The sequence below is a fragment of the Armigeres subalbatus genome, chromosome 2 (genome assembly GCF_024139115.2).
Source record: "Armigeres subalbatus isolate Guangzhou_Male chromosome 2, GZ_Asu_2, whole genome shotgun sequence".
Lineage (NCBI taxonomy): Eukaryota > Metazoa > Arthropoda > Insecta > Diptera > Culicidae > Armigeres > Armigeres subalbatus.
Genome location: NC_085140.1, coordinates 99,509,271 through 99,536,555, shown reverse-complemented (window position 1 = coordinate 99,536,555; position 27,285 = coordinate 99,509,271). Strand labels below are relative to the sequence as shown.

The 27,285-nt window shown below is 33.7% G+C and overlaps 1 long non-coding RNA gene across 1 annotated transcript; it reads right to left on the bottom strand.

Annotated features, from left to right (window-relative positions):
- Positions 1-1,395: 1,395 nt before the first annotated feature.
- Positions 1,396-27,285, bottom strand: LOC134214772 (uncharacterized). Its single transcript, XR_009979904.1, has 4 exons — positions 27,156-27,285; positions 26,970-27,098; positions 26,738-26,901; positions 1,396-1,545 (listed from the first exon to the last, which is right to left on the bottom strand). It is a non-coding gene; the product is annotated as an uncharacterized LOC134214772 (long non-coding RNA).

Genomic DNA, 27,285 nt, shown 5'->3' with positions numbered 1-27,285 from the left:
TAAGAAAAAAGAGAATCTCCCATCACCTCCTATCTATGATCACATTAAGACTCATAACATATGACTATTCTTGTCTAGTTGTGCTATCGTGTATGGTTTGGAAATGTTTGGCATCGGTGCTATTCAAAAGTTTTTAAAGATCGTTTTTAACTCAATAAATAACCAAATAAATGATTTGTGAAACGATTTATTTCATTAATTTCTGTTCAGCAAACTTTTGTCAATATCTGTTCAACACTTCGAGACAATAACATCAACACTTATCTGTAAATATTACTATTTTTTACAGAATACATGAAATTTGCACATAAAATGCACTTTGATGCTTATTTGACCCCAAGATCCCTTAAATTTCCAACTTTTACCAGCAAAATATATTTAGTGCACTTCTGTGGATCCACAGTGAAGAGATAGGGGGCAGCAGGGACTATGTCCAAGGGCTTGACGACCCCTCCCCAGCTGTCTGCGAGTCAGTGGGTTCTGCCTAGGAGGTGGTGGGGTTAACAGGGGGCTCTGTTAATTCCCTCCCAAAAACCACAAGTATCCGCAAGCAGACCCTATCAAGCGACCGTGTTCCGCTTAAAGCATACAAGCCCCTAACCCCGAATCCCAAGGTGTCAGGCGACCCGTGCCGAAGGGATGAATGACCTGGGGGGTGAAACAATTAGCCAGGTCGTTAACGGAGCCTGTTCCACAGAGTGACGGCTGCTTCGGCGGCAAGCGGGTGGCAGTGGGTGGTACCCACACACCCCCAAGTGGTGCACATGTGTTGAATGGGAGTTGGGGGTATTACTCGTAATACCCCCACAGAGTGAGGGACCGAGTGTATGGGTGAGCACACAAGTAAGACTCGCATGGTACGCATGGTCGGTAGTGTTAGATACCTGGGGGGCAGATACCTCTGCGGCACCTCAGAAGTAGGGGACACGAAAATCTCGCTTATCTGGCAGAAGTATCGGGGGGTTGGTGCAGGATGCAGGATGGGGAGACCACCACACTTGCTAAGGACTATCTGGGCTTCGAAATGTCAATAGGTGGGTGCTACCTGCAAAGTACCTGTCCTCGGTACCTACACACAAAAAAATATCATTGGTATAATTGAAAAAAGCATTGGTAAAATTGAAAAGTTGCGTTGGTTCTTTTTCGTAGAGAGTTGCGAAAAATCAAAACTAAAGTCCAGAAACTGCCGTTTTAAAAGTAATTTCAAACTATAAAATTGAAAGTTCAAGCTTTTAAAATAAACTGTAGAACTGTCAAATCGAAAAAAAAATACACAGTAAAAAAGGAAGAATGATATTGTTTGTTTCAAAAGGTAATATGGGTAATATTCTTATTAGAATAATCAAAACATAACAAATTTTAAAGAAAGGAGAATTATTTAATTTTATTTCCAACCATTTTCAACTTTATAAAATCCTCACGGGAGATTCCTCTCCTGGCTGTCCTCCGACGCTAGTCCTTAGCTGATGGTCTCGATGCGCGATTTCCTCAGAATCACTGCGGCCATCTGGCAGTTTGTACAGAACATGAACTTACTGTCCAACGCTGATGATAGCATCCATTAGCAATGTCCGTCTAGCTGGCAGGCCACTTATCATAAAATTGAAAATAAATACCTCTAAGTTGATGTACCAAATGCGTACCTATGCGTACCTCCGGGGATTTTGAACGTACCTCAATATTTCCTAGAAAATCGGTGGCCTGCTGAATAGACGGTCGATTTTTCGAAAATCTTCGTAAAACTTCTCAATTTTATCGCTAATGTAATGTACCAAGTACGTACCTTCCGGAAGTATATTTGTTTTTAACGTACCTCAAAATTTCCCATACTTTCTTATACTAAACTTTTCAAATCGCTTTATATGTTAGATAACTCGACGGAATCGGATTCCTTGGAAAATTCTAGGCCGGAAACATATATAAAACCTTATACTTAAGTTGAATAATGGCAGTTTTATACTAAAAAGCGTGATTTCGGGCCAAAAATCATATAAATACATTAGAAAACTCCTAAATACACACCAAAACATAAATAAGAGCTTACGCCTGAAAGTAGGCAATTAACAGAACGCTCGGATATTGTATAAAATGCATTTCCAACAATTTTCAATTCAAAACGAAATTAAAACCGATAAGATATACATATATAGTTAAAAATGCATATCAATAAGGTACATTGCACAAATCGACCAAAAATGTCCATCTGATCCTTCAAGGACATTCTCAGGTATCCCAAGTTTGTCGCAATTGCATGGCATGCCAACGTACCTCGATAGAAATAATTTTAATCAAATTATTTAATAAAAAGTCAATTATTCCAGATTAAATCCAATTAATTCGAATTTCTTTAGGTACATTGCACAAATCAACCCCAAATGTCCTTCTGATCCCTCAAGGACATTCTCAGGTATCCCAAGTTTGTCGCAATTGCATGGCATGCCAACGTACCTCGATAGAAATATTTCTTATCAAATTATTTAATAAAAAGTCAATTATTCCAGATTAAATCCAATTAATTCGAATTTCTTCAGGTACATTGCTCAAATCAACCCCAAATGTCCTTCTGATCCCTCAAGGACATTCTCAGGTATCCCAAGTTTGTCGCAATTGCATAGCATGCCAATGTACCTCGATAAAAATAATTTTAATCAAATCAGTCAATTATTCCAGATTAAATCCAATTAATTCGAATTTCTTTAGGTACATTGCTCAAATCAACCCCAAATGTCCTTCTGATCCCTCAAGGACATTCTCAGGTTTCCAAAGTTTTTCGCAATTGCATGGCATTCCAACGTACCTCGATAGAAATATTTTTTATCAAATTATTTAATAAAAAGTCAATTATTCCAGATTGAATCCAATTAATTCGAATTTCTTCAGGTACATTGCTCAAATCAACCCCAAATGTCCTTCTGATCCTCAAGGACATTCTCAGGTATCCCATATTTGTCGCAATTGCATAGCATGCCAACGTACCTCGATAAAAATAATTTTAATCAAATTATTTAATAAAAGTCAATTATTCCAGATTAAATCCAATTAATTCGAATTTCTTTAGGTACATTGCAACAAATTAACCAACTTAAATGTCCTTCTGATCCTCGGACACATTTCAGGTATCCCAAGTTTGTCGTAATTGCAGATAGCATGCCAACGTACTTTGGATAAAAATAATTTAATCAAATTATTTAGAAAAGTCAATTATTCCAGATTAAATCCAATTAATTGAACTTTCTAGGTATACATTGCACAATCGACCCCTAAATGTCCTTCCTGATCCTTCAAGGACATTCTCAGTGTATCCTCATCGCAATCAGACAAGCATGTCAATCGTACCCTCATTAAAGACATTGGTTCTAATCAAATTCATAAAAAAACGTTACCCATTCCCAGATGGGAAATCAACTGAATTTCAGGGGTACATTATTTAATAAAGACAACTCCTGTCGTCCTTCTGATCCCTCAAGGAGACTTGTAAATCTCAAAGTTTGTCGCAACGGTTGTGTATGCCAACGTACTGATAAAAATATTTTTATCAAATTATTTAATAAAAAGTCAATTATTCCAGATTAAATCCAATTCAATTCAAATTTCTTAGGTACATTGCACAATTCCTAAATGTCCTTCTGATCCTCAAGGACACTCAGTATCCAGTTTGTCGTAACAGTATAGCATGCCAACTGTACTCTCCGATAAAATAATTTTAATCAAATTATTTAATAAAGTCATTATTCCAGATTAATCCAATTAATTGACTTCTTTAGTGTTACTGTACAATCTGACCAAATGTCCTTCCTGATCCTTCAAGGACATTTCAGGTATCGCACAGTTTGTCGCACAGCATGCCAACGCACTTTGGATAAAAATAATTTTGAATCAAATTCATTCAATCAAAAAGTCATTATTCCAGATTAAATCCACCACCGGAATTTAATTCGAAATTTCTGACATTAAGCGTACAAATCAATCTCAATGTATCTTCTGACTCTTTATGATATGCACGTATCCGAGTTTGTCGCATCATAGTCTAATGGTACCTTCGATAAAATAATTTTAATCAAACACACCTGGCACAATAACCAAGTCTTTCGATTGACAATTCTCAGGTATTCCCAGTTTGTACTGCACAGATAGCATGTTAATCGCTTAGACAAAAATAATTTCACCTCTAACTGTCGTGCCATCCTGGATCAAACCCACCAATCTGGAATTTCAGACATTCAATCATCCCCACGTCCTTCTGATCTCATCCTGTCGCACTCATACTCATGTCACACCTCAATGTCACTTCTTGATCCTTCCTAAAATGTATCATCGCATCTGAAATTATTCATAATTATTCAAACAGTCAATCTCACGTCACCAAATCTCAATCAATTTCTTGCAGGCCTGACCTCACTTTCCTGATCTCATTGCTCATCTTGCACTGGCAATGCCATCGCATTGACAAAATACTAATCTGATTCACATTGCACAATGATTCTCAAATGCCTTGCTTGATTCTCTTTACTGTATAGCATGTCAATTCTCGATAAACATACCTAATCAAATTATTCAATCAAAAAGTCAATTATCAGATTAAATTCAATTAATTCGAATTTCTTTTACATTGCACAATCAATTTCAATGTCCTTCTGATCTCAGGTGATCCCATTTGTCAGGTACTATACAGCATTGCCATCGTGACCTCGATAAAATACTCTTAATCAAATTATTGATCAAAACAGTCAATTATAGATTAACCCACCAATCTGAATTTTCAGTCCTTCTGCAATGACTCTAAATGTTAACGCACTTCTGAAAAACGTACTCGATAAATTCTAATCAACAAATGGTCATCCTTCGATCCATTGCACAGACAATTCTGTATTCCTAGTTTGTCGTACTGTATATTCATAATTAAATTGTTCATAATCAACACTATTCAGATTAACCCAAATTAAATTCGAATTTCTTTTCTGTTCGAAATTCAATTGATTTAATTCAATAATTGACTTTCTGCTCCTTCACCTAATAATTTGATTTTATCATGAGGTACGTTGGCATGTTATGCAACCCGACAAATTCTAGATACCTGAGCGATCCTCAAATCCACTCAATCTGATATTTGCAATCAGATTTAAAAATGTACCTTTAAAGAAATCTGAATGACGGATTGAATAAGAATTGCTGAATAATGAATTTTCATTAAATAATTTGATCAAAATTATTTTACCGAGTATTAGCTATGCAATCATGCAGGACAAATTAGATATTTGAGAATGTCCTTGAGGGATCAGATTGGACATTTGGGGTTGATTTGTGCAATCGTACCTAAAGAAATTGTTCGAATTAAATGATTTGAATAATTGACTTTTATTGAATAAATTTGATTAAAATTATTTTATCGAGGTACGTTGGCATGCCATGCAATTGCGACCAACGAATTTGGATACCTGATAATGTCCTTGAAGGATCAGAAGGACATTTGGTGTCAATGATTTGTGCAATGTACTTAAAGAAATTGAATTAATTGGATTTAATCTGAATAATCTGACTTTTTATTAAATAATTTGATTAAAATTATTTTTATCGAGGTACGTTGGCATGCTAAGTGCAATTGCGACAAACTTAGATACCTGGAGAATGTCTCTTTGAGGATCAGAAGGACATTTGGGGTTGATTTGTGCAATGTAACCAAAGAAATTCAATTAATTGATTTAATCTGAATAATTGACTTTTATTAAATAATTTGATAAGAAATTATTTTATCGAGGTACGTTGGCATGCTATGCAATTGCGACTACAAACTTGATACCTGAGAATGTCCTTGAAGGATTCAGAAGGACATTTGGGGTCGATTTAGCAATGTATCTTAAAGAAATTGTTGAATTAATTGGATTTAATCTGGAATTAATTGACTTTTTATTAAATAATTTGATTAAAATTATTTTTATCGAGGTACGTTGGCATGCTGGCAAATTGCGACAAACTTTGATACCTCAAGAATGTCCTGAGGATCAGAAGAGGCCATTTGGGGTTGATTTGCAATGTACCTCCAAAGAAATCTTGAATTAATTGGATTTGAATTGGAATAATTGACTTTTATTAAATAATTTGATTAAATATACTTTTATCGAGGTACGCTATTGGCTATACGCGCAATTGCAGTGACAAACTTCAGATACTTGAGAAATGTCCTTGAAGGTTGACTGAAGGACATTTGGGTCGATTGTGCAATGTACTTAAAGAAATTCGAACTAATTGATTTAATCTGAATAATTGACTTTTATTAAATAATTTTGACTAAAATTATTTTTATCGAGGTACGTTGGCATGCTATGTAAATTGCGACAAACTTTGATACCTGAGAATGTCCTTGAGGATCAGAAGGACATTTGGGGGTTGATTTGCAATGTACCTGAAGAAATTTTAAATTAATTGGATTTAATCTGGAATAATTGATTTTTATTAAAATAATTTGATAAAAATTATTTCATTATCGAGGTATGCGTTGTACATGCTATGCAATTGCGACAAACTTGGGATACCTGAGAATGTCCTTCAAAGGACTGAAGAACATATTGGGGTCGATTTGTGCGAAATGTACTTAAAGGAAATTGAATTAATTGGATTTAATCTATAATAATTGACTTTTATTAAATAATTTGATAAAATTATTTTTATCGAGGTACGTTGGGTATGCTGGGCAAACGCGACAAACTTGATACCTGAGAATGTCCTTGAAGGATCAGAAGGACATTTGGGGGGGATTTGTGCATTGTACTTCAGGAAAACTTGAATTAATTCGATTTAATCTATAATAATTGACTTTTAATTTAAATAATTTGATAAAATTAGTTTTATCGAGGTACGTTGGTATGCCATGCAATTGCGACAAACTTGGGATACCTGAGAATGTCCTTTATGAAGGATCAGAAGGATATTTGGGGTTGACGGTAAAAATGTACCCAAAGAAATTGAATTAATTGGATTTAATCTGGAATAATTGATTTTTATTGAATAATTTGATTAAAATTACTTTTATCGAGGTATACGTTACATATGCAAGTGCAATTGCGACAAACTTTGATACTCTGAGAATGTCCTTGGGCTGAGATCAGAAGCGACATTTGGGGGTCGATTTGCAATGTACTTAAGGAAATTGAATTAATTGGATTTAATCTATAATAATTGACTTTAATTTAAATAATTTGATAAAAATTAGTTTTATCGAGGTACGTTGGCATGCTATGCAATTGCGACAAACTTTGATACCTGAGAATGTCCTTGAGGGATCAGAAGGACATTTGGGGTTGATTTGTGCAATGTACCTAAAGAAATTCGAATTAATTGGATTTAATCTGGAATAATTGACTTTTATTAAATAATTTGATAAGAAATTATTTCTATCGAGGTACGTTGGCATACTATGCAATTGCGACAAACTTGGGATACCTGAGAATGTCCTTGAAGGATCAGAAGGACATTTGGGGTCGATTTGTGCAATGTACTTAAATAAATTCGAATTAATTGGATTTAATCTGAATAATTGACTTTTATTAAATAATTTGATTAAAATTATTTTATCGAGGTACGTTGGCATGCTATGCAATTGCGACAAACTTAGATACCTGAGAATGTCCTTGAAGGATCAGAAGGACATTTGGGGTCGATTTGTGCAATGTGCCTAAAGAAATTCGAATTAATTGGATTTAATCTGGAATAATTGACTTTTTATTAAATAATTTGATAAGAATTATTTTTATCGAGGTACGTTGGCATGCTATGCAATGGCGACAAACTTGGGATACCTGAGAATGTCCTTGAAGGATCAGAACAACATTTGGGGTCGATTTGGTAAATGTACTTAAAGAAATTCTAATTAATTGGATTTAATCTGGAATAATTGACTTTTTATTAAATAATTTGATTAAAATTATTTTTATCGAGGTACGTTGGCATGCTATGCAATTGCGACAAATCTGGGATACCTGAGAATGTCCTTGAAGGATCAGAAGGACATTTGGGGTCGATTTGTGCAATGTACTTAAAGAAATTCGAATTAATTGGATTTAATCTGGAATAATTGACTTTTTATTAAATAATTTGACTCTAATTACCTTTCTCGAGGTACGTTGGCATGCTATGCAATTGCGACAAACTTGGGATACTTGAGAATGTCCTTGAGGGATCAGAAGGACATTTGGGGTTGATTTGTGCAATGTACCTAAAGAAATTCGAATTAATTGGATTTAATCTGGAATAATTGACTTTTATTGAATAATTTGATTAAAATTATTTTTATCGAGGTACGTTGGCATGCTATGCAATTGCGACTAACTTGGGATACCTGAGAATGTCCTGAAGGATCAGAAGGACATTTGGGGTCGATTTGTGCAATGTACTTAAAGAAATTCGAATTAATTGGATTTAATCTGGAATAATTGACTTTTTATTAAATAATTTGATTAAAATTTTTTTATCGAGGTACGTTGGCATGCTATGCAATTGCGACAAACTTGGGATACCTGAGAATGTCCTTGAGGGATCAGAAGGACATTTGGGGTTGATTTGTGCAATGTACCTAAATAAATTCGAATTAATTGGATTTAATCTGGAATAATTGACTTTTTATTAAATAATTTGATTAAAATTATTTTTATCGAGGTACGTTGGCATGCTATGCAATTGCGACAAACTTGGGATACCTGAGAATGTCCTTGAAGGATCAGAAGGACTGATTAAAATGCAATGTACCTAAATAAATTCGAATTAATTGGATTTAATCTGGAATAATTGACTTTTTATTAAATAATTTGATTAAAATTATTTTTATCGAGGTACGTTGGCATGCTATGCAATTGCGACAAACTTGGGATACCTGAGAATGTCCTTGAAGGATCAGAAGGACATTTAGGGTCGATTTGTGCAATGTGAAATTCGAATTAATTGGATTTAATCTGGAATGATTGACTTTTTATTAAATAATTTGATTAAAATTATTTTTATTGAGGTACGTTGGCATGCTATGCAATTGCGACAAACTTGGGATACCTGAGAATATCCTTGAAGGATCAGAAGTACATTTGGGGTCGATTTGTGCAATGTACTTAAGGAAATTCGAATTAATTGGATTTAATCTATAATAATTGACTTTTATTAAATAATTTGATTAAAATTATTTTATCGAGGTACGTTGGCATGCTATGCAATTGCGACAAACTTTGGATACCTGGGCGAATGTCCTTGAAGGATCAGAAGGACATTTCGGGTTGATTTGTGCAATGTACCTAAAGAAATTGGAAACAATTGGATTTGATCGGGCATAATGGACTTTTTATTAAATAATTTGATTAAAATTATTTTTATCGAGGTAGGTTGGCATGCTATGCAATTGCGACAAACTTGGGGTACCTGAGAATGTCCTTGAAGGATCAGAAGGACATTTGGGGTCGATTTGTGCAATGTACTTAAATGAATTCGAATTAATTGGATTTAATATGGACTAATTGACTTTTTATTAAATAATTTGATTAAAATTATTTTTATCGAGGTACGTTGGCATGCTATGCAATTGCGACAAATCTGGGATACCTGAGCATGTCCTTGAAGGATCAGAAGGACATTTGGGGTCGATTTGTGCAATGTACTTAAAGAAATTCGAATTAATTGGATTTAATCTGGAATAATTGACTTTTTATTAAATAATTTGATTAAAATTATTTCTATCGAGGTACGTTGGCATGCTATGCAATTGCGACAAACTTGGGATACCTGAGAATGTCCTTGAGGGATCAGAAGGACATTTGGGGTTGATTTGTGCAATGTACCTAAAGAAATTCGAATTAATTGGATTTAATCTGGAATAATTGACATTAAATAATTTGATTAAAATTATTTTTATCGAGGTACGTTGGCATGCTATGCAATTGCGACAAACTTGGGATACCTGAGAATGTCCTTGAGGGATCAGAAGGACATTTGGGGTTGATTTGTGCAATGTACCTAAATAAATTCGAATTAATTGGATTTAATCTGGAATAATTGACTTTTTATTAAATAATTTGATAAGAAATATTTCTATCGAGGTACGTTGGCATGCCATGCAATTGCGACAAACTTGGGATACCTGAGAATGTCCTTGAAGGATCAGAAGGACATTTGGGGTCGATTTGTGCAATGTACTTAAAGAAATTCGAATTAATTGGATTTAATCTGGAATAATTGACTTTTTATTAAATAATTTGATTAAAATTATTTCTATCGAGGTACGTTGGCATGCTATGCAATTGCGACAAACTTGGGATACCTGAGAATGTCCTTGAGGGATCAGAAGGACATTTGGGGTTGATTTGTGCAATGTACCTTAATAAATTCGAATTAATTGGATTTAATCTGGAATAATTGACTTTTTATTAAATAATTTGATAAAAAATATTTCTATCGAGGTACGTTGGCATGCTATGCAATTGCGACAAACTTGGGATACCTGAGAATGTCCTTGAAGGATCAGAAGAACATTTGGGGTCGATTTGTGCAATGTACTTAAGGAAATTCGAATTAATTGGATTTAATCTATAATAATTGACTTTTTATTAAATAATTTGATAAAAATTATTTTTATCGAGGTACGTTGGCATGCTATGCAATTGCGACAAACTTGGGATACCTGAGAATGTCCTTGAAGGATCAGAAGGACATTTGGGGTCGATTTGTGCAATGTACTTAAGGAAATTCGAATTAATTGGATTTAATCTATAATAATTGACTTTAATTTAAATAATTTGATAAAAATTAGTTTTATCGAGGTACGTTGGCATGCTATGCAATTGCGACAAACTTGGGATACCTGAGAATGTCCTTGAGGGATCAGAAGGACATTTGGGGTTGATTTGTGCAATGTACCTAAAGAAATTCGAATTAATTGGATTTAATCTGGAATAATTGACTTTTTATTGAATAATTTGATTAAAATTATTTTTATCGAGGTACGTTGGCATGCTATGCAATTGCGACAAACTTGGGATACCTGAGAATGTCCTTGAAGGATCAGAAGGACATTTGGGGTCGATTTGTGCAATGTACTTAAGGAAATTCGAATTAATTGGATTTAATCTATAATAATTGACTTTAATTTAAATAATTTGATAAAAATTAGTTTTATCGAGGTACGTTGGCATGCTATGCAATTGCGACAAACTTGGGATACCTGAGAATGTCCTTGAAGGATCAGAAGGACATTTGGGGTTGATTTGTGCAATGTACCTAAAGAAATTCGAATTAATTGGATTTAATCTGGAATAATTGACTTTTTATTAAATAATTTGATAAGAAATATTTCTATCGAGGTACGTTGGCATGCCATGCAATTGCGACAAACTTGGGATACCTGAGAATGTCCTTGAAGGATCAGAAGGACATTTGGGGTCGATTTGTGCAATGTACTTAAATAAATTCGAATTAATTGGATTTAATCTGGAATAATTGACTTTTTATTAAATAATTTGATTAAAATTATTTTTATCGAGGTACGTTGGCATGCTATGCAATTGCGACAAATCTGGGATACCTGAGCATGTCCTTGAAGGATCAGAAGGACATTTGGTGTCGATTTGTGCAATGTACTTAAAGAAATTCGAATTAATTGGATTTAATCTGGAATAATTGACTTTTTATTAAATAATTTGATTAAAATTATTTTTATCGAGGTACGTTGGCATGCTATGCAATTGCGACAAACTTGGGATACCTGAGAATGTCCTTGAGGGATCAGAAGGACATTTGGGGTTGATTTGTGCAATGTACCTAAAGAAATTCGAATTAATTGGATTTAATCTGGAATAATTGACTTTTTATTGAATAATTTGATTAAAATTATTTTTATCGAGGTACGTTGGCATGCTATGCAATTGCGACTAACTTGGGATACCTGAGAATGTCCTTGAAGGATCAGAAGGACATTTGGGGTCGATTTGTGCAATGTACTTAAAGAAATTCGAATTAATTGGATTTAATCTGGAATAATTGACTTTTTATTAAATAATTTGATTAAAATTATTTTTATCGAGGTACGTTGGCATGCTATGCAATTGCGACAAACTTGGGATACCTGAGAATGTCCTTGAGGGATCAGAAGGACATTTGGGGTTGATTTGTGCAATGTACCTAAAGAAATTCGAATTAATTGGATTTAATCTGGAATAATTGACATTAAATAATTTGATTAAAATTATTTTTATCGAGGTACGTTGGCATGCTATGCAATTGCGACAAACTTGGGATACCTGAGAATGTCCTTGAGGGATCAGAAGGACATTTGGGGTTGATTTGTGCAATGTACCTAAATAAATTCGAATTAATTGGATTTAATCTGGAATAATTGACTTTTTATTAAATAATTTGATAAGAAATATTTCTATCGAGGTACGTTGGCATGCCATGCAATTGCGACAAACTTGGGATACCTGAGAATGTCCTTGAAGGATCAGAAGGACATTTGGGGTCGATTTGTGCAATGTACTTAAAGAAATTCGAATTAATTGGATTTAATCTGGAATAATTGACTTTTATTAAATAATTTGATTAAAATTATTTTTATCGAGGTACGTTGGCATGCTATGCAATTGCGACAAACTTTGGATACCTGGGCGAATGTCCTTGAGGGATCAGAAGGACATTTGGGGTTGATTTGTGCAATGTACCTGAAGAAATTCGAATTAATTGGATTTAATCTGGAATAATTGACTTTTTATTAAATAATTTGATTAAAATTATTTTTATCGAGGTACGTTGGCATGCTATGCAATTGCGACAAACTTGGGATACCTGAGAATGTCCTTGAAGGATCAGAAGGACATTTGGGGTCGATTTGTGCAATGTACTTAAATAAATTCGAATTAATTGGATTTAATCTGGAATAATTGACTTTTTATTAAATAATTTGATTAAAATTATTTTTATCGAGGTACGTTGGCATGCTATGCAATTGCGACAAATCTGGGATACCTGAGCATGTCCTTGAAGGATCAGAAGGACATTTGGTGTCGATTTGTGCAATGTACTTAAAGAAATTCGAATTAATTGGATTTAATCTGGAATAATTGACTTTTTATTAAATAATTTGATTAAAATTATTTTTATCGAGGTACGTTGGCATGCTATGCAATTGCGACAAACTTGGGATACCTGAGAATGTCCTTGAGGGATCAGAAGGACATTTGGGGTTGATTTGTGCAATGTACCTAAAGAAATTCGAATTAATTGGATTTAATCTGGAATAATTGACTTTTTATTTGATAAGAAATATTTCTATCGAGGTACGTTGGCATGCCATGCAATTGCGACAAACTTGGGATACCTGAGAATGTCCTTGAAGGATCAGAAGGACATTTGGGGTCGATTTGTGCAATGTACTTAAAGAAATTCGAATTAATTGGATTTAATCTGGAATAATTGACTTTTTATTAAATAATTTGATTAAAATTATTTTTATCGAGGTACGTTGGCATGCTATGCAATTGCGACAAACTTTGGATACCTGGGCGAATGTCCTTGAGGGATCAGAAGGACATTTGGGGTTGATTTGTGCAATGTACCTGAAGAAATTCGAATTAATTGGATTTAATCTGGAATAATTGACTTTTTATTAAATAATTTGATTAAAATTATTTTTATCGAGGTACGTTGGCATGCTATGCAATTGCGACAAACTTGGGATACCTGAGAATGTCCTTGAAGGATCAGAAGGACATTTGGGGTCGATTTGTGCAATGTACTTAAAGAAATTCGAATTAATTGGATTTAATCTGGAATAATTGACTTTTTATTAAATAATTTGATTAAAATTATTTCTATCGAGGTACGTTGGCATGCTATGCAATTGCGACAAACTTGGGATACCTGAGAATGTCCTTGAGGGATCAGAAGGACATTTGGGGTTGATTTGTGCAATGTACCTTAATAAATTCGAATTAATTGGATTTAATCTGGAATAATTGACTTTTTATTAAATAATTTGATAAAAATTATTTCTATCGAGGTACGTTGGCATGCTATGCAATTGCGACAAACTTGGGATACCTGAGAATGTCCTTGAGGGATCAGAAGGACATTTGGGGTTGATTTGTGCAATGTACCTAAAGAAATTCGAATTAATTGGATTTAATCTGGAATAATTGACTTTTTATTGAATAATTTGATTAAAATTATTTTTATCGAGGTACGTTGGCATGCTATGCAATTGCGACAAACTTGGGATACCTGAGAATGTCCTTGAGGGATCAGAAGGACATTTGGGGTTGATTTGTGCAATGTACCTAAATAAATTCGAATTAATTGGATTTAATCTGGAATAATTGACTTTTTATTAAATAATTTGATAAGAAATATTTCTATCGAGGTACGTTGGCATGCCATGCAATTGCGACAAACTTGGGATACCTGAGAATGTCCTTGAAGGATCAGAAGGACATTTGGGGTCGATTTGTGCAATGTACTTAAAGAAATTCGAATTAATTGGATTTAATCTGGAATAATTGACTTTTTATTAAATAATTTGATTAAAATTATTTTTATCGAGGTACGTTGGCATGCTATGCAATTGCGACAAACTTTGGATACCTGGGCGAATGTCCTTGAGGGATCAGAAGGACATTTGGGGTTGATTTGTGCAATGTACCTAAAGAAATTCGAATTAATTGGATTTGATCTGGAATAATTGACTTTTTATTAAATAATTTGATTAAAATTATTTTTATCGAGGTACGTTGGCATGCTATGCAATTGCGACAAACTTGGGATACCTGAGAATGTCCTTGAAGGATCAGAAGGACATTTGGGGTCGATTTGTGCAATGTACTTAAAGAAATTCGAATTAATTGGATTTAATCTGGAATAATTGACTTTTTATTAAATAATTTGATAAAAAATATTTCTATCGAGGTACGTTGGCATGCTATGCAATTGCGACAAACTTGGGATACCTGAGAATGTCCTTGAGGGATCAGAAGGACATTTGGGGTTGATTTGTGCAATGTACCTTAATAAATTCGAATTAATTGGATTTAATCTGGAATAATTGACTTTTTATTAAATAATTTGATAAAAAATATTTCTATCGAGGTACGTTGGCATGCTATGCAATTGCGACAAACTTGGGATACCTGAGCATGTCCTTGAAGGATCAGAAGGACATTTGGGGTTGATTTGTGCAATGTACCTAAAGAAATTCGAATTAATTGGATTTAATCTGGAATAATTGACTTTTCATAAAATAATTTGATTAAAATTATTTTTATCGAGGTACGTTGGCATGCTATGCAATTGCGACAAACTTGGGATACCTGAGAATGTCCTTAAGGGATCAGAAGGACATTTGGGGTTGATTTTTGCAATGTTCTTAAAGAAATTCGAATTAATTGGATTTAATCTGGAATAATTGACTTTTTATTAAATAATTTGATAAAAATTATTTCTATCGAGGTACGTTGGCATGCTATGCAATTGCGACAAACTTGGGATACCTGAGAATGTCCTTGAAGGATCAGAAGGACATTTGGGGTCGATTTGTGCAATGTACTTAAGGAAATTCGAATTAATTGGATTTAATCTATAATAATTGACTTTAATTTAAATAATTTGATAAAAATTAGTTTTATCGAGGTACGTTGGCATGCTATGCAATTGCGACAAACTTGGGATACCTGAGAATGTCCTTGAAGGATCAGAAGGATATTTGGGGTCGATTTGTGCAATGTACTTAAGGAAATTCGAATTATTTGGATTTAATCTATAATAATTGACTTTTTATTAAATAATTTGATAAAAATTATTTTTATCGAGGTACGTTGGCATGCTATGCAATTGCGACAAACTTGGGATACCTGAGAATGTCCTTGAGGGATCAGAAGGACATTTGGGGTTGATTTGTGCAATGTACCTAAATAAATTCGAATTAGTGGGCTTTAATCTGGAATTATTGACTTTTCATCAAATAATTTGATAAAAAATATTTCTATCGAGGTACGTTGGCATGCCATGCAATTGCGACAAACTTGGGATACCTGAGAATGTCCTTGAAGGATCAGAAGGACATTTGGGGTCGATTTGTGCAATGTACTTAAAGAAATTCGAATTAATTGGATTTAATCTGGAATAATTGACTTTTTATTAAATAATTTGATTAAAATTATTTTTATCGAGGTACGTTGGCATGCTATGCAATTGCGACAACCTTGGGATACCTGAGAATATCCTTGAAGGATCAGAAGGACATCTGGGGTTGATTTGTGTAATGTACCTAAAGAAATTCGAATTAATTGGATTTAATTTGGAATAATTGAATAATTTGGAATAAATAATTTGATTAAAATTATTTTTATCGAGGTACGTTGGCATGCTATGCAATTGCGACAACCTTGGGATACCTGAGAATGTCCTTGAGGGATCAGAAGGACATTTGGGGTTGATTTGTGCAATGTACCTAAAGAAATTCGAATTAATTGGATTTAATCTGGAATAATTGACTTTTTATTAAATAATTTGATTAAAATTATTTTTATCGAGGTACGTTGGCATGCTATGCAATTGCGACAAACTTGGGATACCTGAGAATGTCCTTGAGGGATCAGAAGGACATTTGGGGTTGATTTGTGCAATGTACCTAAAGAAATTCGAATTAATTGGATTTAATCTGGAATAATTGACTTTTTATTAAATAATTTGATAAAATTATTTTTATCGAGGTACGTTGGCATGCTATGCAATTGCGACAAACTTGGGATACCTGAGAATGTCCTTGAGGGATCAGAAGGACATTTGGGGTTGATTTGTGCAATGTACCTAAAGAAATTCGAATTAATTGGATTTAATCTGGAATAATTGACTTTTTATTGAATATTTTGATTAAAATTATTTTTATCGAGGTACGTTGGCATGCTATGCAATTGCGACAAACTTGGGATACCTGAGAATGTCCTTGAGGGATCAGAAGGACATTTGGGGTTGATTTGTGCAATGTACCTAAAGAAATTCGAATTAATTGGATTTAATCTGGAATAATTGACTTTTTATTGAATATTTTGATTAAAATTATTTTTATCGAGGTACGTTGGCATGCTATGCAATTGCGACAAACTTGGGATACCTGAGAATGTCCTTGAGGGATCAGAAGGACATTTGGGGTTGATTTGTGCAATGTACCTAAAGAAATTCGAATTAATTGGATTTAATCTGGAATAATTGACTTTTATTAAATAATTTGATAAAAATTATTTTATCGAGATACGTTGGCATGCTATGCAATTGCGACAAACTTGGGATACCTGAGAATGTCCTTGAGGGATCAGAAGGACATTTGGGGTTGATTTGTGCAATGTACCTAAATAAATTCGAATTAATTGGATTTAATCTGGAATAATTGACTTTTTATTAAATAATTTGATAAGAAATATTTCTATCGAGGTACGTTGGCATGCCATGCAATTGCGACAAACTTGGGATACCTGAGAATGTCCTTGAAGGATCAGAAGGACATTTGGGGTCGATTTGTGCAATGTACTTAAAGAAATTCGAATTAATTGGATTTAATCTGGAATAATTGACTTTTTATTAAATAATTTGATTAAAATTATTTTTATCGAGGTACGTTGGCATGCTATGCAATTGCGACAAACTTGGGATACCTGAGAATGTCCTTGAGGGATCAGAAGGACATTTGGGGTTGATTTGTGCAATGTACCTAAAGAAATTCGAATTAATTGGATTTAATCTGGAATAATTGACTTTTTATTAAATAATTTGATTAAAATTATTTTTATCGAGGTACGTTGGCATGCTATGCAATTGCGACAAACTTGGGATACCTGAGAATGTCCTTGAAGGATCAGAAGGACATTTGGGGTCGATTTGTGCAATGTACTTAAAGAAATTCGAATTAATTGGATTTAATCTGGAATAATTGACTTTTTATTAAATATTTTGATTAAAATTATTTTTATCGAGGTACGTTGGCATGCTATGCAATTGCGACAAACTGGGGATACCTGAGAATGTCCTTGAGGGATCAGAAGGACATTTGGGGTTGATTTGTGCAATGTACCTAAAGAAATTCGAATTAATTGGATTTAATCTGGAATAATTGACTTTTTATTGAATATTTTGATTAAAATTATTTTTATCGAGGTACGTTGGCATGCTATGCAATTGCGACAAACTTGGGATACCTGAGAATGTCCTTGAGGGATCAGAAGGACATTTGGGGTTGATTTGTGCAATGTACCTAAAGAAATTCGAATTAATTGGATTTAATCTGGAATAATTGACTTTTTATTAAATAATTTGATAAAAATTATTTTTATCGAGGTACGTTGGCATGCTATGCAATTGCGACAAACTTGGGATACCTGAGAATGTCCTTGAGGGATCAGAAGGACATTTGGGGTTGATTTGTGCAATGTACCTAAATAAATTCGAATTAATTGGATTTAATCTGGAATAATTGACTTTTTATTAAATAATTTGATAAGAAATATTTCTATCGAGGTACGTTGGCATGCCATGCAATTGCGACAAACTTGGGATACCTGAGAATGTCCTTGAAGGATCAGAAGGACATTTGGGGTCGATTTGTGCAATGTACTTAAAGAAATTCGAATTAATTGGATTTAATCTGGAATAATTGACTGATTTGATTAAAATTATTTTTATCGAGGTACGTTGGCATGCTATGCAATTGCGACAAACTTGGGATACCTGAGAATGTCCTTGAGGGATCAGAAGGACATTTGGGGTTGATTTGTGCAATGTACCTAAAGAAATTCGAATTAATTGGATTTAATCTGGAATAATTGACTTTTTATTAAATAATTTGATTAAAATTATTTTTATCGAGGTACGTTGGCATGCTATGCAATTGCGACAAACTTGGGATTCCTGAGAATGTCCTTGAAGGATCAGAAAGACATTTGGAGTCGATGTTTGCAATGTACTTAAAGAAATTCGAATTAATTGGATTCAATCGGAATAATTGACTTTTTATTAAATAATTTGATAAAAAATATTTCTATCGAGGTACGTTGGCATGCTATGCAATTGCGACAAACTTGGGATACCTGAGAATGTCCTTGAGGGATCAGAAGGACATTTGGGGTTGATTTGTGCAGTTTACCTAAATAAATTCGAATTAATTTGATTTAATCTGGAATAATTGACTTTTTATTAAATAATTTGATAAAAATTATTTTTATCGAGGTACGTTGGCATGCTATGCAATTGCGACAAACTTGGGATACCTGAGAATGTCCTTGAGGGATCAGAAGGACATTTGGGGTTGATTTGTGCAATGTACCTAAAGAAATTCGAATTAATTGGATTTAATCTGGAATAATTGACTTTTTATTAAATAATTTGATAAAAATTATTTTTATCGAGGTACGTTGGCATGCTATGCAATTGCGACAAACTTGGGATACCTGAGAATGTCCTTGAGGGATCAGAAGGACATTTGGGGTTGATTTGTGCAATGTACCTAAAGAAATTCGAATTAATTGGATTTAATCTGGAATAATTGACTTTTTATTAAATAATTTGATTAAAATTATTTTTATCGAGGTACGTTGGCATGCTATGCAATTGCGACAAACTTGGGATACCTGAGAATGTCCTTGAGGGATCAGAAGGACATTTGGGGTTGATTTGTGCAATGTACCTAAAGAAATTCGAATTAATTGGATTTAATCTGGAATAATTGACTTTTTATTAAATAATTTGATTAAAATTATTTTTATCGAGGTACGTTGGCATGCTATGCAATTGCGACAAACTTGGGATACCTGAGAATGTCCTTGAGGGATCAGAAGGACATTTGGGGTTGATTTGTGCAATGTACCTAAAGAAATTCGAATTAATTGGATTTAATCTGGAATAATTGACTTTTTATTAAATAATTTGATTAAAATTATTTTTATCGAGGTACGTTGGCATGCTATGCAATTGCGACAAACTTGGGATACCTGAGAATGTCCTTGAGGGATCAGAAGGACATTTGGGGTTGATTTGTGCAATGTACCTAAAGAAATTCGAATTAATTGGATTTAATCTGGAATAATTGACTTTTTATTAAATAATTTGATTAAAATTATTTTTATCGAGGTACGTTGGCATGCTATGCAATTGCGACAAACTTGGGATACCTGAGAATGTCCTTGAAGGATCAGAAGGACATTTGGGGTCGATTTGTGCAATGTACTTAAAGAAATTCGAATTAATTGGATTTAATCTGGAATAATTGACTTTTTATTAAATAATTTGATTAAAATTATTTTTATCGAGGTACGTTGGCATGCTATGCAATTGCGACAAACTTGGGATACCTGAGAATATCCTTGTAGGATCAGTAGGACATTTGGGGTCGATTTGTGCAATGTACCTGAAGAAATTCGAATTAATTGGATTTAATCTGGAATAATTGACTTTTTATTAAATAATTTGATTAAAATTATTTTTATCGAGGTACGTTGGCATGCTATGCAATTGCGACAAACTTGGGATACCTGAGAATGTCCTTGAGGGATCAGAAGGACATTTGGGGTTGATTTGAGCAATGTACCTAAAGAAATTCGAAATAATTGGATTTAATCTGGAATAATTGACATTTTATTAAATAATTTGATAAAAAATATTTCTATCGAGGTACGTTGGCATGCTATGCAATTGCGACAAACTTGGGATACCTGAGAATGTCCTTGAGGGATCAGAAGGACATTTGGGGTTGATTTGTGCAATGTACCTAAAGAAATTCGAATTAATTGGATTTAATCTGGAATAATTGACATTTTATTAAATAATTTGATAAAAAATATTTCTATCAAGGTACGTTGGCATGCTATGCAATTGCGACAAACTTGGGATACCTGAGAATGTCCTTGAAGGATCAGAAGGACATTTGGGGTCGATTTGTGCAATGTACTTAAGGAAATTCGAATTAATTGGATTTAATCTGGAATAATTGACTTTTTATTAAATAATTTGATTAAAATTATTTTTATCGAGGTACGTTGGCATGCTATGCAATTGCGACAAACTTGGGATACCTGAGAATGTCCTTGAGGATCAGAAGGACATTTGGGGTCGATTTGTGCAATGTACCTAAAGAAATTCGAATTAATTTGACTTAATATGGAATAATCGACTTTTTATTAAATATTTTGATTAAAATTATTTTATCGAGGTACGTTGGCATGCTATGCAATTGCGACAAACTTGGGATACCTGAGAATGTCCTTGAGGGATCAGAAGGACATTTGGGGTTGTTTTGAGCAATGTACCTAAAGAAATTCGAATTAATTGGATTTAATCTGGAAGAAATGACTTTTTATTAAATAATTTGATAAAATTATGTTTATCGAGGTACGTTGGCATGCTATGCAATTGCGACCATCTTGGGATACCTGAGAATGTCCTCGAGGGATCAGAAGGACATTTGGGGTTGATTTGAGCAATGTACCTAAAGAACTTCGAATTAATTGGATTTAATCTGGAATAATTGACTTTTATTAAATAATTTGATTAAAATTATTTTATCGAGGTCCGTTGGCATGCTATGCAATTGCGACAAACTTGGGATACCTGAGAATGTCCTTGAAGGATCAGAAGGACATTTGGGGTTGATTTGTGCAATGTACCTAAAGAAATTCGAATTAATTGGATTTAATCTGGAATAATTGACTTTTTATTAAATAATTTGATTAAAATTATTTTTATCGAGGTACGTTGGCATGCTATGCAATTGCGACAAACTTGGGATACCTGAGAATGTCCTTGAAGGATCAGAAGGACATTTGGGGTCGATTTGTGCAATGTACCTAATGAAATTCGAATTGATTGGATTTAATCTGGAATAATTGACTTTTTATTAAATAATTTGATTAAAATTATTTTTATCGAGGTACGTTGGCATGCTATGCAATTGCGACAAACTTGGGATACCTGAGAATGTCCTTGAGGGATCAGAAGGACATTTGGGGTTGATTTGTGCAATGTACTTAAAGAAATTCGAATTAATTGGATTTAATCTGGAATAATTGACTTTTTATTAAATAATTTGATAAGAAATATTTCTATCGAGGTACGTTGGCATGCCATGCAATTGCGACAAACTTGGGATACCTGAGAATGTCCTTGAAGGATCAGAAGGACATTTGGGGTCGATTTGTGCAATGTACTTAAAGAAATTCGAATTAATTGGATTTAATCTGGAATAATTGACTTTTTATTAAATAATTTGATTAAAATTATTTTTATCGAGGTACGTTGGCATGCTATGCAATTGCGACAAACTTGGGATACCTGAGAATGTCCTTGAGGGATCAGAAGGACATTTGGGGTTGATTTGTGCAATGTACCTAAAGAAATTCGAATTAATTGGATTTAATCTGGAATAATTGACTTTTTATTGAATAATTTGATTAAAATTATTTTTATCGAGGTACGTTGGCATGCTATGCAATTGCGACAAACTTGGGATACCTGAGAATGTCCTTGATTTGTGCAATGTACCTAAAGAAATTCGAATTAATTGGATTTAATCTGGAATAATTGACTTTTTATTAAATAATTTGATTAAAATTATTTTTATCGAGGTACGTTGGCATGCTATGCAATTGCGACAAACTTGGGATACCTGAGAATGTCCTTGAAGGATCAGAAGGACATTTGGGGTCGATTTGTGCAATGTACTTAAAGAAATTCGAATTAATTGGATTTAATCTGGAATAATTGACTTTTTATTAAATAATTTGATTAAAATTATTTTTATCGAGGTACGTTGGCATGCTATGCAATTGCGACAAACTTGGGATACCTGAGAATGTCCTTGAGGGATCAGAAGGACATTTGGGGTTGATTTGTGCAATGTACCTAAAGAAATTCGAATTAATTGGATTTAATCTGGAATAATTGACTTTTTATTGAATATTTTGATTAAAATTATTTTTATCGAGGTACGTTGGCATGCTATGCAATTGCGACAAACTTGGGATACCTGAGAATGTCCTTGAGGGATCAGAAGGACATTTGGGGTTGATTTGTGCAATGTACCTAAAGAAATTCGAATTAATTGGATTTAATCTGGAATAATTGACTTTTTATTAAATAATTTGATTAAAATTATTTTTATCGAGGTACGTTGGCATGCTATGCAATTGCGACAAACTTGGGATACCTGAGAATGTCCTTGAGGGATCAGAAGGACATTTGGGGTTGATTTGTGCAATGTACCTAAAGAAATTCGAATTAATTGGATTTAATCTGGAATAATTGACTTTTTATTGAATATTTTGATTAAAATTATTTTTATCGAGGTACGTTGGCATGCTATGCAATTGCGACAAACTTGGGATACCTGAGAATGTCCTTGAAGGATCAGAAGGACATTTGGGGTCGATTTGTGCAATGTACTTAAGGAAATTCGAATTAATTGGATTTAATCTATAACAATTGACTTTTTATTAAATAATTTGATTAAAATTATTTTTATCGAGGTACGTTGGCATGCTATGCAATTGCGACAAACTTGTGATACCTGAGAATGTCCTTGAGGATCAGAAGGACATTTGGGGTCGATTTGTGCAATGTACCTAAAGAAATTCGAATTAATTTGACTTAATATGGAATAATCGACTTTTTATTAAATAATTTGATTAAAATTATTTTTATCGAGGTACGTTGGCATGCTATGCAATTGCGACAAACTTGTGATACCTGAGAATGTCCTTGAGGATCAGAAGGACATTTGGGGTCGATTTGTGCAATGTACCTAAAGAAATTCGAATTAATTGGATTTAATATGGAATAATTGACTTTTTATTGAATATTTTGATTAAAATTATTTTTATCGAGGTACGTTGGCATGCTATGCAATTGCGACAAACTTGGGATACCTGAGAATGTCCTTGAGGGATCAGAAGGACATTTGGGGTTGATTTGTGCAATGTACCTAAAGAAATTCGAATTAATTGGATTTAATCTGGAATAATTGACTTTTTATTAAATAATTTGATTAAAATTATTTTTATCGAGGTACGTTGGCATGCTATGCAATTACGACAAACTTGGGATACCTGAGAATGTCCTTGAGGGATCAGAAGGACATTTGGGGTTGATTTGTGCAATGTACCTAAAGAAATTCGAATTAATTGGATTTAATCTGGAATAATTGACTTTTTATTAAATAATTTGATTAAAATTATTTTTATCGAGGTACGTTGGCATGCTATGCAATTGCGACAAACTTGGGATACCTGAGAATGTCCTTGAAGGATCAGAAGGACATTTGGGGTCGATTTGTGCAATGTACTTAAAGAAATTCGAATTAATTGGATTTAATCTGGAATAATTGACTTTTTATTAAATAATTTGATTAAATTATTTCTATCGAGGTACGTTGGCATGCTATGCAATTGCGACAAACTTGGGATACCTGAGAATGTCCTTGAAGGATCAGAAGAACATTTGGGGTCGATTTGTGCAATGTACTTAAGGAAATTCGAATTAATTGGATTTAATCTATAATAATTGACTTTTTATTAAATAATTTGATAAAAATTATTTTTATCGAGGTACGTTGGCATGCTATGCAATTGCGACAAACTTGGGATACCTGAGAATGTCCTTGAAGGATCAGAAGGATATTTGGGGTCGATTTGTGCAATGTACTTAAGGAAATTCGAATTATTTGGATTTAATCTATAATAATTGACTTTTTATTAAATAATTTGATAAAAATTATTTTTATCGAGGTACGTTGGCATGCTATGCAATTGCGACAAACTTGGGATACCTGAGAATGTCCTTGAGGGATCAGAAGGACATTTGGGGTTGATTTGTGCAATGTACCTAAATAAATTCGAATTAATTGGATTTAATCTGGAATAATTGACTTTTTATTAAATAATTTGATAAGAAATATTTCTATCGAGGTACGTTGGCATGCCATGCAATTGCGACAAACTTGGGATACCTGAGAATGTCCTTGAAGGATCAGAAGGACATTTGGGGTCGATTTGTGCAATGTACTTAAAGAAATTCGAATTAATTGGATTTAATCTGGAATAATTGACTGATTTGATTAAAATTATTTTTATCGAGGTACGTTGGCATGCTATGCAATTGCGACAAACTTGGGATACCTGAGAATGTCCTTGAGGGATCAGAAGGACATTTGGGGTTGATTTGTGCAATGTACCTAAAGAAATTCGAATTAATTGGATTTAATCTGGAATAATTGACATTAAATAATTTGATTAAAATTATTTTTATCGAGGTACGTTGGCATGCTATGCAATTGCGACAAACTTGGGATACCTGAGAATGTCCTTGAGGGATCAGAAGGACATTTGGGGTTGATTTGTGCAATGTACCTAAAGAAATTCGAATTAATTGGATTTAATCTGGAATAATTGACTTTTTTTACATAATTTGATTAAAATTATTTTTATCGAGGTACGTTGGCATGCTATGCAATTGCGACAAACTTGGGATACCTGAGAATGTCTTTGAAGGCTCAGAAGGACAGTGTGGGGTGATTTGTGCAATGTTGTTGAAGAAATTCGAATTAATTGGATTTAATCTGGAATAATTGACTTTTTATTAAATAATTTGATTAAAATTATTTTTATCGAGGTACGTTGGCATGCTATGCAATTGCGACAAACTTGGGATACTTGAGAATGTCCTTGAGGGATCAGAAGGACATTTGGGGTTGATTTGTGCAATGTACCTAAAGAAATTCGAATTAATTGGATTTAATCTGGAATAATTGACTTTTTATTAAATAATTTGATTAAAATTATTTTTATCGAGGTACGTTGGCATGCTATGCAATTGCGACAAACTTGGGATACCTGAGAATGTCCTTGAGGGATCAGAAGGACATTTGGGGTTGATTTGTGCAATGTACCTAAAGAAATTCGAATTAATTGGATTTAATCTGGAATAATTGACTTTTTATTAAATAATTTGATAAAAAATATTTCTATCGAGGTACGTTGGCATGCCATGCAATTGCGACAAACTTGGGATACCTGAGAATGTCCTTGAAGGATCAGATGGACATTTTTGGTCGATTTGTGCAATGTACCTTATTGATATGCATTTTTGAACTATATATGTATATCTTATCGGTTTTTAATTTCGTTTTGAATTGAAAATTGTTGGAAATGCATTTTATACAATATCCGAGCGTTCTGTTAATTGCCTACTTTCAGGCGTAAGCTCTTATTTATGTTTTGGTGTGTATTTAGGAGTTTTCTAATGTATTTATATGATTTTTTTGGCCCGAAATCACGCTTTTAGTATAAAACTGCCATTATTCAACTTAAGTATAAGGTTTTATATATGTTTCCGGCCTAGAATTTTCCAAGGAATCCGATTCCGTCGAGTTATCTAACATATAAAGCGATTTGAAAAGTTTAGTATAAGAAAGTATGGGAAATTTTGAGGTACGTTGAAAAACAAATATAATTCCGGAAGGTACGTACTTGGTACATTACATTAGCGATAAAATTGAGAAGTTTTACGAAGATTTTCGAAAAATCGACCGTCTATTCAGCAGGCCACCGATTTTCTAGGAAATATTGAGGTACGTTCAAAATCCCCGGAGGTACGCATAGGTACGCATTTGGTACATCAACTTAGAGGTGTTTATTTTCAATTTTATGATAAGTGGCCTGCCAGCTAGACGGACATCCATTAGCATTACCTTCCAGGTTCAGGTCAATGATGGTCAACTTCCCGTTCCACAATACAAGCTGTCAGGAACCATACTGACTCTTTTAATCGATTAGCTGGTCCAGCAGGAAAAAGAACAGCATCAACAAGATCGACATTCCCCGTGGGGGGAATCATTGCTGATCACTGCAAACACTAAAATTTGAGAATAAAACGCATAACACCTCAGATTATTGCCGTGGATGTTTTAATTGACAACTTACCTTCGGTTTATCGTAGCATGGAGCTTCCGATTCAGCATAAACTTGAGTTTTGCGGCAGGGGGAAACCGTTAGGTAGTGGTCATGGCGGGAGACGGCAAACCGCGGTACGATCGGACTATTTCCAAAAGCCTGGTGAAATTAATAAAGATTAAAAAAACATTATTCACTTATCGCAATTCTACCTACCTTTCGTTTAATAAGCAATCCAAAAATAAAAAGTAGCATCTGCGCTGTGGACATTGCAAAACTAATTTTGCAGTGGTTTGCAGTGGAATTTTGGTTTTGTTTTGCACTCTGTTTTGATGGCTACTTTTGC